Below are 11,909 nucleotides of genomic sequence, written 5' to 3' on the forward strand. Positions count from 1 at the left end.
AAAAGGTTTGTTATGTACATATTAAAGCACTCAGCAGTTGAGTTCAATAAATATTTGTGGATGGCAAATAAATTATGCATGTGCCATTCAGCTGGTGACATAGCATCATACAAATAGCAACATTTCACATTAGCGAAATGCCCAGGCATGAACACACATTCATTGAAAAACTGACATCAGCCAACTGTCAAAAGTGAATCCTAAATTGGCTCGTTGGCCCCATAGGGGGTTATAATGAAGCTGTTCATGGCTTGAAGAAAAAGTAGTTAAGATGTCTTCTGACTGGCAAATCTTGGATGGCACTTCTTTAATTGATTGAGGTATTAGCAGCACCGTATGCTGGAGCATTAGCCAGCTCCCGCTGCCGACAGTCAGGCTCGCCCACTCTTTGCCAAAAATCCCATCTGCTCTCCATCCTCAGTTTCTTCACAACCCAACGGCGTGTTCGTTATCTTTAGGAACAAAGGCAAAAACATTGCCACTTCAATCAGCCTAGGCATGGTTAAAAAATAAATCGGATTTAATGGGATAAGTTTTTCAAGTATTATTTATCAATAGAGCAGGCAATCATAGAGATGTCAGGGTATAGAATACCAGCTTTTCTACCTCAATATTTTTGAATGCTTTCTTGCTACTGTGTTAGGAAAATGGCACACAGCTCTACATCATCTTCCATTTCTAAATAGAATTATTTGTGCTATGGCTGTGTCTATGCTACTAATAAGCTAAGAACTTCTTTTATCAAGTATTTATTATCTTATGAAATATATTGGCAAAAACCAATTTATTGAAACTTAAAAAGAGGGAAGGATTCTATTGGATTAGTACATTTAAAAAATCAGATGTTTGCTGATGTGTATTTAATAGTCTGTGGGCATTTTTAATTTTGGCCAATAACAAAAAAAATTATTAAATTTTTCCATCACTCTGAAAATCTAGAAAAATGAAGCTTTCTATAACTTTAAGACATAATCTGGATATTATTTAATTACAGACAATTTCTATAAGCCTATATTGTCTAGTTCGCATGAAACTGCTTAATATAAAAGAAACAGGGTGCAAATTAAAATAGCATATTTTGAACTGTTGTCATTAGACAAAAGTGGGATTGCTGATGTCACTGAGGCTTACAAGGTTATTTTGGTGTTATGTAAAAGCAAAACACTGGTAGCAACCCAAATAAACAATAATATGAGAATCATTAATTAATTTATTAATTAATTTATTTATTTATGAAAAACACAGAGAGAGAGAGGCAGAGACACAGGTAGAGGGAGAAGCAGGCTCTATGCAGGGAGCCTGACGTGGGACTCAATCCCGGGTCTCCAGGATCAGGCCCTGGGCTGAAGGCGGCGCTAAATCGCTGAGCCACCTGGGCTGCCCTGTATAAATTTTTTAAATGATAATTAGAAATATAGGAAGACACATAGAAAGACGATTGTGATAAGTACAATGTTAAGTGGAAAAGGCAATTTATGAAAATATATCTACCTTATAATCATCACTCTAGAAGTCTTATATAAAGACTGGAGTGATAGTTTTATGGAATGTTTTTTGCCCTATTATCAAAACTTGCTCTAACTATTATGTTGTCTGTCTAAATTTTGAGGGAAAAAAAAGTGATCTTGGGTCATTCTCAAATATGATAGCAAATATTTGTCCACCAGCAATTTGTTGATAAGTTTGAAGCAGGCAAATAGTGAGGTAGGAGAGCCCAACTGCATCCGTCCCCCCCAATCTAATCAACAATTAGATTGCTATCCATGAACAAAAGCAGCTTTAGAGTCTACTTAAGAAATTTTAGCAACACATTGGAATAAAAGACCTAAGAATAAATGCATAAGATGAAAAGGAAGACAGCTTCATTTTTTCCTGCATCATCCCATCCCCCATGTCAGCGTTGCTCAGTGGCAAGAGGGAATTTCCTAGATAGGAAGAATTCCTCTCACCAGGAAAGGAAGAGTGGGGTAGGCAACCAGCTTCCCAGCTTTTTGGGGCACTGCATGAAGGTCCTGCTTTGGTTTCATTCCGCCTAGATGGACAAAGCTGAGATATAGAGATATCTAGGAACAAGGAATAAAAACAGGTGTTACCAGTAGCAGCCTCACAGCAGGAATCATTGTGGTTCACCTCCTGCTCTGCAGACAAACCCAGCATATGCCGCTGAGGAAACTCTAACAGCCAGTACATTCACTGGGGACACCTACTGTCCCAGATTTTACTAGCTTTTGCCCCACAGATACTGCTTTCTGTATCAGCTGCCTGAGACCCTCCCCTCCATGTATAGCCTACAGAACCTGAGAGCCACAGGGGTAACCAGCTCAGGACCCTGCAGCTTTGCAAGTGAAGACAGAAGCCTAGACACTGGCAGCTAGTACCTATCACCATGCACCTCCTCACTAGCCCCTCTAGCTACGCACCTGTGTGCTGCTGACCTGACAGTAGCTTCCAATGCAGCGTACATGCCCAGGGAAGACTGCAGACGAGAAAGAGCACATCAATGACCAGGACACTGACAGTTGCTTGTGGGTGTGAATCAGGTCCTGACTTTGGTCACTGGCCTTCTCCACCATGTTCATCTATAGCTATCCCCTCCAGCTAGGTGCTTACATACTCCTGACCCAACCTCCATAACTGGCCTTCACTGCAATGTGCAAACCCAGGGGAGGCTGTGCAGATAGCGGAAAGCATGCTGAAAGACAGGGCCTCTGCAACTTCCACTGAGCCTGTGGTTGGCCTTGACCCTTGTTGCCTATCCTAGCCACTGCCATTACATGTGTGTATGCAACAGGACCCTGCCACTACATAGGCACCTGCAGCTGGCCAATGCAGCCAAGTGTGTGCACACCACCAGCTCTGGCAACAATCATTGCTTGGCCTAGTCCCTAGCCACTAGACCTGGAGGCACTGCTAAGGACCCCAGCAGCCCTTGTAGCCACTACAAACTCTCACAGTGCTCACCAAGGACCTCACAGTTGCTGTGGATCTCAGCAGCCTGAGCCAAAACGGTGTTATGTTCCATTCTGCACCCCCCAGACCAGTGCTAATACACATTTGTGCATTTGGAGCCCTGTGCCTCAGATCCAGGGTGACAGCATGTACCACTCACAAGTGAAAGTCTTCTTTTACTATAGTCAGTCCATAAGGTCTAGAAGAAGTAACTATTTCTTCAAACACACAGACAACTGCACAAGGCTATGAGGACCATGAAGAATCAGGAAAACATGACTCCACCAAAGGAATACAGTATACCTCTAGTAATTAGCCCCAAAGAGATGCAGTAGAGGAATTGTCAAAGAATTCAAAATAATTATTCTAGAGATGCTTAGAGAGCTACAAGAGAACACAAATAAAAATTTAATGGTATCAGGAAAGCCAAGCAAGAACAAAATGAGAGGTTCAACAAAGGTATAGAACATAAAGTAGAACCAAACAGAAGTTTTGGAGCTGAGGAACTCAATGCCTGAACTAAAACATTCAATGGACAGTTTCAACATTAGTCTTAACCAGTCAGAAGAAAGAATGGCTGAGCTAGAAGACAGATCAATTGCAATTATCCAATCAGGGAAGCAAATAAAAAGAAGGAAAATGAATAAAGAAAGCCTATAGGACATATTAGAATGCCATCAAGAGAAATAGTGTACATATGATTGGAATCTCAGAAGGAGAAGGCAGGGAGAAAAGGATAGAAAGCTTATGAACAGAAAAAATGGCTGACAACTGCCCAAACCCAGGAGAGTTTTAAACATCCAAGTTTATAAAGCTAATAGGTCACCCTATAATTTCAACCCATGACCTTCTCCAAGACACATTATAATAAGCCTGTCTAAAGTCAAAGACAGAGAACTTTAAAAAGCAACAAGGGAGGGAAAAAAGATCTCATACGAGGGAATCCCCTTAAGGCTATCAGGAAATTTCTCAGAAGAGGCCTTGTAGGTCAGGAGAGGGTCAGATGACATATTTGAAATGTTGAAAGAAAGACACTGCCTACCAAGAATATTGTACCCAGCAAGGCTGTTCTTCAGAAATGAAGTAGAGGTCAAGAATTTCCAAAACAAACAGAAGCTAGAGAGTTCACTACCACTAGACCTGCCATGCAAAAAAAAAAAAAAAAAAAAAAAAAAGCTGAAGGAGTCTTCAAGTTCAAATGAAAGGATATCAATTAGCAACATGAAAACACATATGAAAGACATAAATTACCAATAACGGGGGGCTCCTGTGGGGCTCAGCAGTTGAGCGTCTGCCTTGGGCTCAAGTCGTGACCCCAGGGGTCCTGGGATCCAGTCCCGCATTGGGCTCCCTGCAGGGAGCCTGCTTCTCCCTCTGCCTGTGTCTTTGCCTCTCTCTCTGTGTCTATCAGGAATAAATAAACAAAATCTTGGAAAAAAAAAAAAAGAGGAAAGAAACATTCTCCAAGATAGATCTTATACAAGGACACAAAACAATCTTAGCAAATTTAAGATGATTAAAATCATACAAAGTATCTTTACTGACCACAATGGGATAAAACTAGAAATCAGTACAGGAGGAAAACTAGAAAATTCACAAATGTGTGGACATTAAACAACACACTTCTGAACAACTAATGAGTCAAGGAAGATACTGAAAATTTAAAAATCGCTTGGAAAAACAAAAGTGTAAAAACAACACACAGAACCTATGGGATGCTGCAAAAGCAGTTCTAAGTGGGATGTTTATAGTGATAAATGCCTATATTAAGATAAAAGGAAGATGTCAAATAAACAACCTAACTTTACAGATCAAGATGCAAGAAAAAGAACAAACTAGCCAAAGTAAGCGAAAGAAAGGAGATATATATATATAAACGAGAGTAGAAATAAATGAAAGCAGAAAAAAAAATAGTGGCACCTGGGTGGCTAGGTCAGTTAAGAGTCTGCCTTGGGCTCCAGTCATGATCCTGGGGTTCTGGGATTGAGTCCCACACCTGGCTCCCTGCAGGGAGCCTGCTTCTCCCTCTCTCCCTGCCCCTCCTCCTGCTTGTGCTCTCTTGCTCTCTCTCTCTAAAATAAGTAAATAAAATATCAAAAAAAATTGAAAAGATCAGTGAAACCATGGGATTTTTTTTCCTAAAAGGTAAAGAAAACTGACAAACCTTTAGCTAGACTAAGAAAAAAAGAAAGAATCCAATAAATAAAATTAGAAATGAAAGAGGAGCCATTGCAGTTGATGCCAAAGAAATACAAAGGATCCTAAGAGACTATAATGAACAGTCATACACTAGCAAATGATAACCTAGAAAAAAATAGATACTTTCTAGAAACATGACACCTACCAAGATTCAATCAGGAAGAAGTCAAACATCTGAACAGACCCGTCATTAGTAAAGAGACTGAATCTAAAACCCCCCAATACATAAAGCCCAAACCAAGTGACTTCACTGAAAAATTCTACCAAACATTTAAAGAACTAATACCGGGATCCCTGGGTGGCGCAGCAGTTTGGCGCCTGCCTTTGGCCCAGGGCGTGATCCTGGAGACCCGGGATCGAATCCCACGTTGGGCTCCTGGTGCGTGGAGCCTGCTTCTCCCTCTGCCTGTGTCTCTGCCTCTCTCTCTCTCTCTGTGTGTGTGACTATCAGAAAGAAAGAAAGAAAGAAAGAAAGAAAGAACTAATACCATCCTTCTCAATCTATTCCAAAAAACTGAAGAGAAGGCAACACTTTCAAATTCATTTTACAGTGTCAGCATTACCCTGATACCAAAACCAGACAAGGAAGGATACAGCATGACAAGATAATTAATTACAGGCCAATGTCCCCGATGAACATAGATGCAAAAATTCTCAAAAAAAAAAAAAATATATATCCACAAAGTGAATTCAACAGCACGTTAAAGGGATCCCATACCAAGATCAAATGGATTTACCCCGGGACATAAACATGGTTCAACATATGCACATCAAAAAATGATATACCACATTAGCAGAATGAAAGATGATTTTTTTTTTTTTTGGATATGACACCTCAAGGACAAGCCACAAAACAAAAGAAATAAACAAGTGGGACTACCTTAAATGAAAAAGCTTTTGCACAGCAAAAGAAATAATCAACAAGATGAAAAGGAAGCCTAGGTACTGGGAGAAAATATTTGTAAACCATCGATCCAAAATATATGCGGAATTCAAACAACTCAATAGCAAAAACAAGGAAAAGCACAAAATACCATCTGATTTAAAAATGGGCCCAGGAACTAAACTGACATTTTCTCAAAGAAGAAATCCAAATGGCCAACAGGTACATAAAAGGCTGTTTTATTTCAGTAATCATCCAGAAAAGGCAGGTCAAAACCACAATGTGGGGACGCCTGGGTGGCTCAGCGGTTGAGCATCTGCCTTCGGCCCAGGGTGTGATCCTGGGGTCCTGGGATCAAGTCCTGCCTCAGACTCCCAGCATGGAGCCTGCTTCTGCCTCTGCCTGTGTCTCTGCCTCTCTCTCTGTGTGTCTCTCATGAATAAATAAGCTAAAAAAAAAAAAAAAAAAAAAAAAAAACAACTACAATGAGCTGTCATCAAGACAAGAGATGACTACTGCTGGCAAGGATTTGGAGAAAAGGGAACCTTGGACCTTGTGGTGGGAATGTAAATGGGTGCAGGCACCATGGGAAAGAGTATGGAGAGTCCTCAGAAAGTTAAAAATAGAGCTACCTTCAGATCTAACAATTCCACCCCGGGGTGTCTACCCAAAGGGTGTGAGATCAGGATCTTGGAAAGATGTGTGCATTCCGTGTTCACTGCAGCACTATTCACGCTGTGAGCCAAGACATGGAAGTCACCTAAACGTCTGTGAGTGGCTAAATGGATGAGGGTCAGAGATGCAGGCATGCTCTTCAGTCATGAGAAGGAAGGAAATCCTTCAGTCTGTGACAGTGGGGGGATCCTGAGGGCATGGGGCTAAGTGACGTCACATGGAGAGAGGCAAAGACTGGATGGCTTCATTTACCTGTAGAGCCTAAAGAAGCCAAACATCTAGAAACAGAGAGGGGAGTGGTAGTTCCCAGGGGCTCGGGGGGTGTGGGAAATGGTGAGATGTTGGTGAAAGGGTATAAACTTACAGTTATCACATGAATAACTCGTACAGCACGGGGAATGTGGTTACGCACACGGTATTACACACTGGCAGCTTGCCTAGTTCTTGTTTTTTTTTAATGTGAAGTTCAAATGTATTTTTTGATGACACAGAAAAGGAATCCTTGAAAATCAGGATATTCAAAGGAAAAGGACATAATAACTTAGGTATTAAACATCTATATGAATTGGGATCTCTGGGTGGCTCAGCGGTTGAGCGTCTGCCTTGGGCCCAGGGCGTGACCCCAGGGTCCCCGAATCGAGTCCCACATCAGGCTCCCTGCATGGAGCCTGCTTCTTCCTCTGCCTGTGTCTCTGCCTCTCTGTGTGTGCGTGTCTCTCCTGAATAAATAAATAAAATTAAAACAAAACAAAACAAAAACATCTATATGAATTAACCATTGCAAAGTTTGACAAAAGTACAGACTCAGAACATATGATGGCTTAAAAAAAAAACCCAAAAAAACAGAAAAATGGAAGTGGGTGGTGCATACCATTGAAAACCAAACATGATATTTAAGGTGGCTCTTTTGAAAAGGATCAAAATATTTCTATAAACATGCTTTCGAATTTACTGTGTAAGACTGTTATTTTCCATACTAAGTGGTTTTTCTTCCCTTCTCCAATATTCTTTTATATTTTTAGTGTATTGTAAGTTTGTCAATATGTCCATTTCGGAGTCCAACTGGATCATCTTGAATGTTTGTGCAAACACCCTCCGTGAAACATAAGGTGACCTTTGGTTTATTATTGTCTAATTACAGGCCTGAGGGGGTTCCTGCCATATGTCATTGGAAAGTTGTTTTTCTCTACATTTTCCACTAGATCACAGGTCCTGTCTGACCGGATTGTTTGTAGAAAAGATCCCTGAGGCAGTTTCTAAACTACTATTATGAAAAAAAGAAAAAAAAGGAATTTAAGTTGGTTTAATCGTATTTCATAAGACCCTTGAACACAGGTTAATCAGGAACTGATTCTAACACAGGTTAGAATCACGGAACTGATTCTAAGACGTCTCGGGGTGAATGCCAGTCTGTCGAATCCAAATGTGGCCCTTATCCATCGGGGACACAACGATCAGCACATGTGCATGATAGACGCCACCTTCACAAGCATCTAGAGCACAGGGAGTCTATTTTCATTTTTATTTTTACCATCTCAATGTAACAATCCATGATGAGAGAGACAGCGACTGCTACTTACTGGTGTATCGTTGGCAAAACATTTTCCAAGTGTTCCTTACAATTGTTCAATTTGGTGGATGATTTTTCATCTTCCAAAGTGATGTAACAGATACCTTCTAAGCAAAATATTTTATTTTTAAATTTTAAATTTTATTTTTATTTTTTTATTTTTTTTTTAAGATTTTACTTATTTATTCGAGAGAGAGAGAGAGAGAGAGAAGCAGAGGGAGAAGCAGGCTCCACACAGGGACCCCAACGTGGGACTTGATTCCAGGTCTCCAGGATCAGGCCCTGGGCTAAAGGCAGGCCGCTAAACCGCTGAGCCACCCGGGCTGCCCTAAGCAAAATATTTTAAACAAATTTACTGAATGAATAGATGGTGAGTCCCCTTAAGATCGGAGACTTACTCATTTTTTGTTTTTCACTGGCAAGATAGCAAAATATTTATAAACCGAATCATCCCAAAACCCACCACCTCAGTCCCAGCCTCCCTCTGAGAGGGGCAACACGGGGCAGTTAGTTCCAAAGCAGCTTACCAAAGGTTTTAAAAATGGAACTCATGTTGGACTCATAGAAATAAAGACAGAAGTTGAAGTCCATGTACGTAAAGATATTCTTCACAGGGTTTTAACAGGGTCCAAGCTCTCACAGCTCACAATTCACAATACAAGATTCAAAATATCTGGGACACTACCCAAAATTGCTTGCTGCTGTGGGCTGACTATTGATGTTCCCCCCTCAATTCATATATTGAAATCCTAAGGTGAAGGTATCAGGAAGGGGGGCCTTCGGGAGGTAATGGTCCTATGAAAGAGGTTAGAGGGAGCCCCCCTGTCCCAGCATTGCGACGTGAGGTCGTAGTGAGGAGACGAGTCTACGAAACAGGAAGCAGGCCCTCACCAAGTATCAAATCTGTCAGCAGTTGGATAAATTCTTTTTCTGTTATCAAGTAGTGACTCTTTCCTTTGTTACCTTATCCTGCTATTGAGTTTTTTTATTCCAAATGTCATATTTTTAGTTCCAAAATGTCTATTTAGTTCTACGTTCTGGTTTCTGTGTCTCTCCTAAGAACTATCTTTTCATTCATTTCAAGAGCACTAACCTTTAACTCATGGCATGTAGTTAAAACAGCGGGTAAAACCTTTGTCTGATAATGTCAATATATAGGTCATCTCGGGTTGACATCTATTGATTATCTTTTCCCTTTAAGAATTGAGGACATTTATCTGGGTCTTTATATGTCAAGTGTCTTGGTCCATTAGGTTGCTATAACAAAAATACCATAGACAGGGTGGACTTTATAAACAACAGAAATTTATTTCTCACAGTTCTGGGGCTGGAAATCCAAGATCACAATACTAGCCAATTCGGTTCCTGGCTTATAGGTGGCTGCAAGTTAACCCCAAAGAAAAAGAAAGGAAATCAAAACATCAAGACCATTAATTAAATAGAAAACAAATGGGGGGGGGGGGAATCCCTGGGTGGCGCAGCGGTTTGGCGCCTGCCTTTGGCCCAGGGCGCGATCCTGGAGACCCGGGATGGAATCCCACGTCGGGCTCCCGGGGCATGGAGCCTGCTTCTCCCTCTGCCTGTATCTCTGCCCCTCTCTCTCTCTCTGTGACTATCATAAATAAATAAAAATTTAAAAAAAAAAAAAAAAGAAAACAAATAGGGGCCCCTGGGTGGCTCAATTGGTTAAGAATTCAGGTCCTGATCTCAGAGTTGAGTTCAAGCCGCGCATTGAGTTCCACCTGGGCGTGGAGCCTACTACAAACAAACAAAATCATACATTTTGATAAACTAATAACATTGATAACATTCTTGTGAGATTGATCATGGAAGAAAAAGGTATATTAGAAAGGAGAAAGGGGACATGCATTATGGATCTTTCAAATATTAGAAAGATCATCAAGGGATTTGCAAAGTTTGAGGAGCATATGGGGGGCTCAGTTAGTTAAGCATCTGCCTTCAGCTCAGGTCATGATCCTAGGGTCCTGGGATTGAGCCCTGCATTAGGTTTCCTGCTTGGTGGAGAGGCTGCTTCTCCTTCTCCTTCAGCCACTTCCCCTGTTTGTGCTCTCTCTCAAATAAATAAATAAAATCTTTAAAAAATGAATAAATTTCCAAAGTTTGAGACATTTAAATTCCTACAACACACATCCACCCACATATATTACCAATACTAACCCAAGAGGAGTTAAAAATCTAAATTTTTATATAATTTAAAAATTGTTAATTAAATGTGTACTTAAAACATCTTAAAACAAAACAAAACAAACAAACAAACAAAAAACCTTCTTTCCTCCTAACCGCATAAAAGAAGCTCCACTTCAGGTGGCTTTCCTAGTAAATTCCAAAAGTTTGTATAGAGGGGGCGCCTGAATGACTCAGTTGGTTAACCTTCCAACTCTTGATCTCAGCTCAGGTCTCAATCTCATGGTCATGAGTTCAAGCCCTGAGTTGGACTCCATGCTCAGCATGGGGTCTACTTTAAAAATAAAAAAACAAAAGTTTGTAGAGAGGAAAAATTGGTCACCAATAATATTTTAAGTATTTGGTAACAGACTAGTCATCAGCAATGCTGAATGTTAGAAGGTCAATGAACAATGATTTCAAAATCACTTTGAGTAATTTTTTTTTTTGATCCCTATCCAGGCAATTAATCAATCAGCCAATTAAGCGAAGCATATTTTGGATATATTAGGATTCAAGAATTTTAGTGACACAAGTCTTTTTAGGATGTTACTTAGGGTTGTACTCTAGCAAAATGGGGGAGAAAACAAAGAAGAGTATTCAAGAAAGACAATACCCAATCCACAGGACTGACATGGTATCATTTTGTAAAAAAATATATATCTTTATGCAAAAAATCCTAAATGTATATAAACCAAAACGTCAATGTTTTTCTGAATGGTCAGATATTAGATGAATTGTTTTATTTTTGTTTCTGTGTATTTTTATTTATTTAAGATTTTATTTTTAAGTAATCTCTATGCCCAACATGGGGCTCAAATATTCAACCCCGAGGTCAAGAGTTGCATGCTCTATGGACTGAGCCAGTCAAGTGCCTCCCTCTGGATATTTTTAAAATATTGAAGATGTATTATTTTTGTAATTGGAATTTGTAAATTGTTGTGCCCAAGATTGCGAATCTGAGAAACCACCAAGGAGCCGACACCGATGCAAGCACACAAGGGTTTATTAGCAAGCTTGAGCTTGGGTCCAAGTGTACCCGATAGCGGAGCAGGGACTTGGACCCCGAAGTGGGTTACAGCTGGGTTTTTTATAGGCTGGTCTAGGGGATTTTCAGAAGGGGTGGAGGAATTTCTCAAGTTCTGTTACATTCTGATATGGGGCTTTCAAGGGCATTGAGCTCTGTTCTCATTCTAATATGGGACTTTCTACCAAAGGTGTGGACTCTGTTGTCTTTCTGATATGGGATTCCCTGCCAAGGACATTGAGGACATTCTGCAGTTTTTCTCCGTAAAGTTCAGCTCTTATTCACAGGGGCCTAAGATGGCTGTACTTGTGCTAATGCTAAACTTTAGGTGGGATGGCCTTAAATTTTTCTCGGCCTCCACATAAATGTTATTTTTAAAAAGATTTTATTTATTTATTCATGAAAGACACGGGGAGAGAGGC

Source organism: Vulpes lagopus, chromosome 8 (genome assembly GCF_018345385.1).
Source record: "Vulpes lagopus strain Blue_001 chromosome 8, ASM1834538v1, whole genome shotgun sequence".
In the NCBI taxonomy this organism is placed as follows: Eukaryota; Metazoa; Chordata; class Mammalia; order Carnivora; family Canidae; genus Vulpes; species Vulpes lagopus.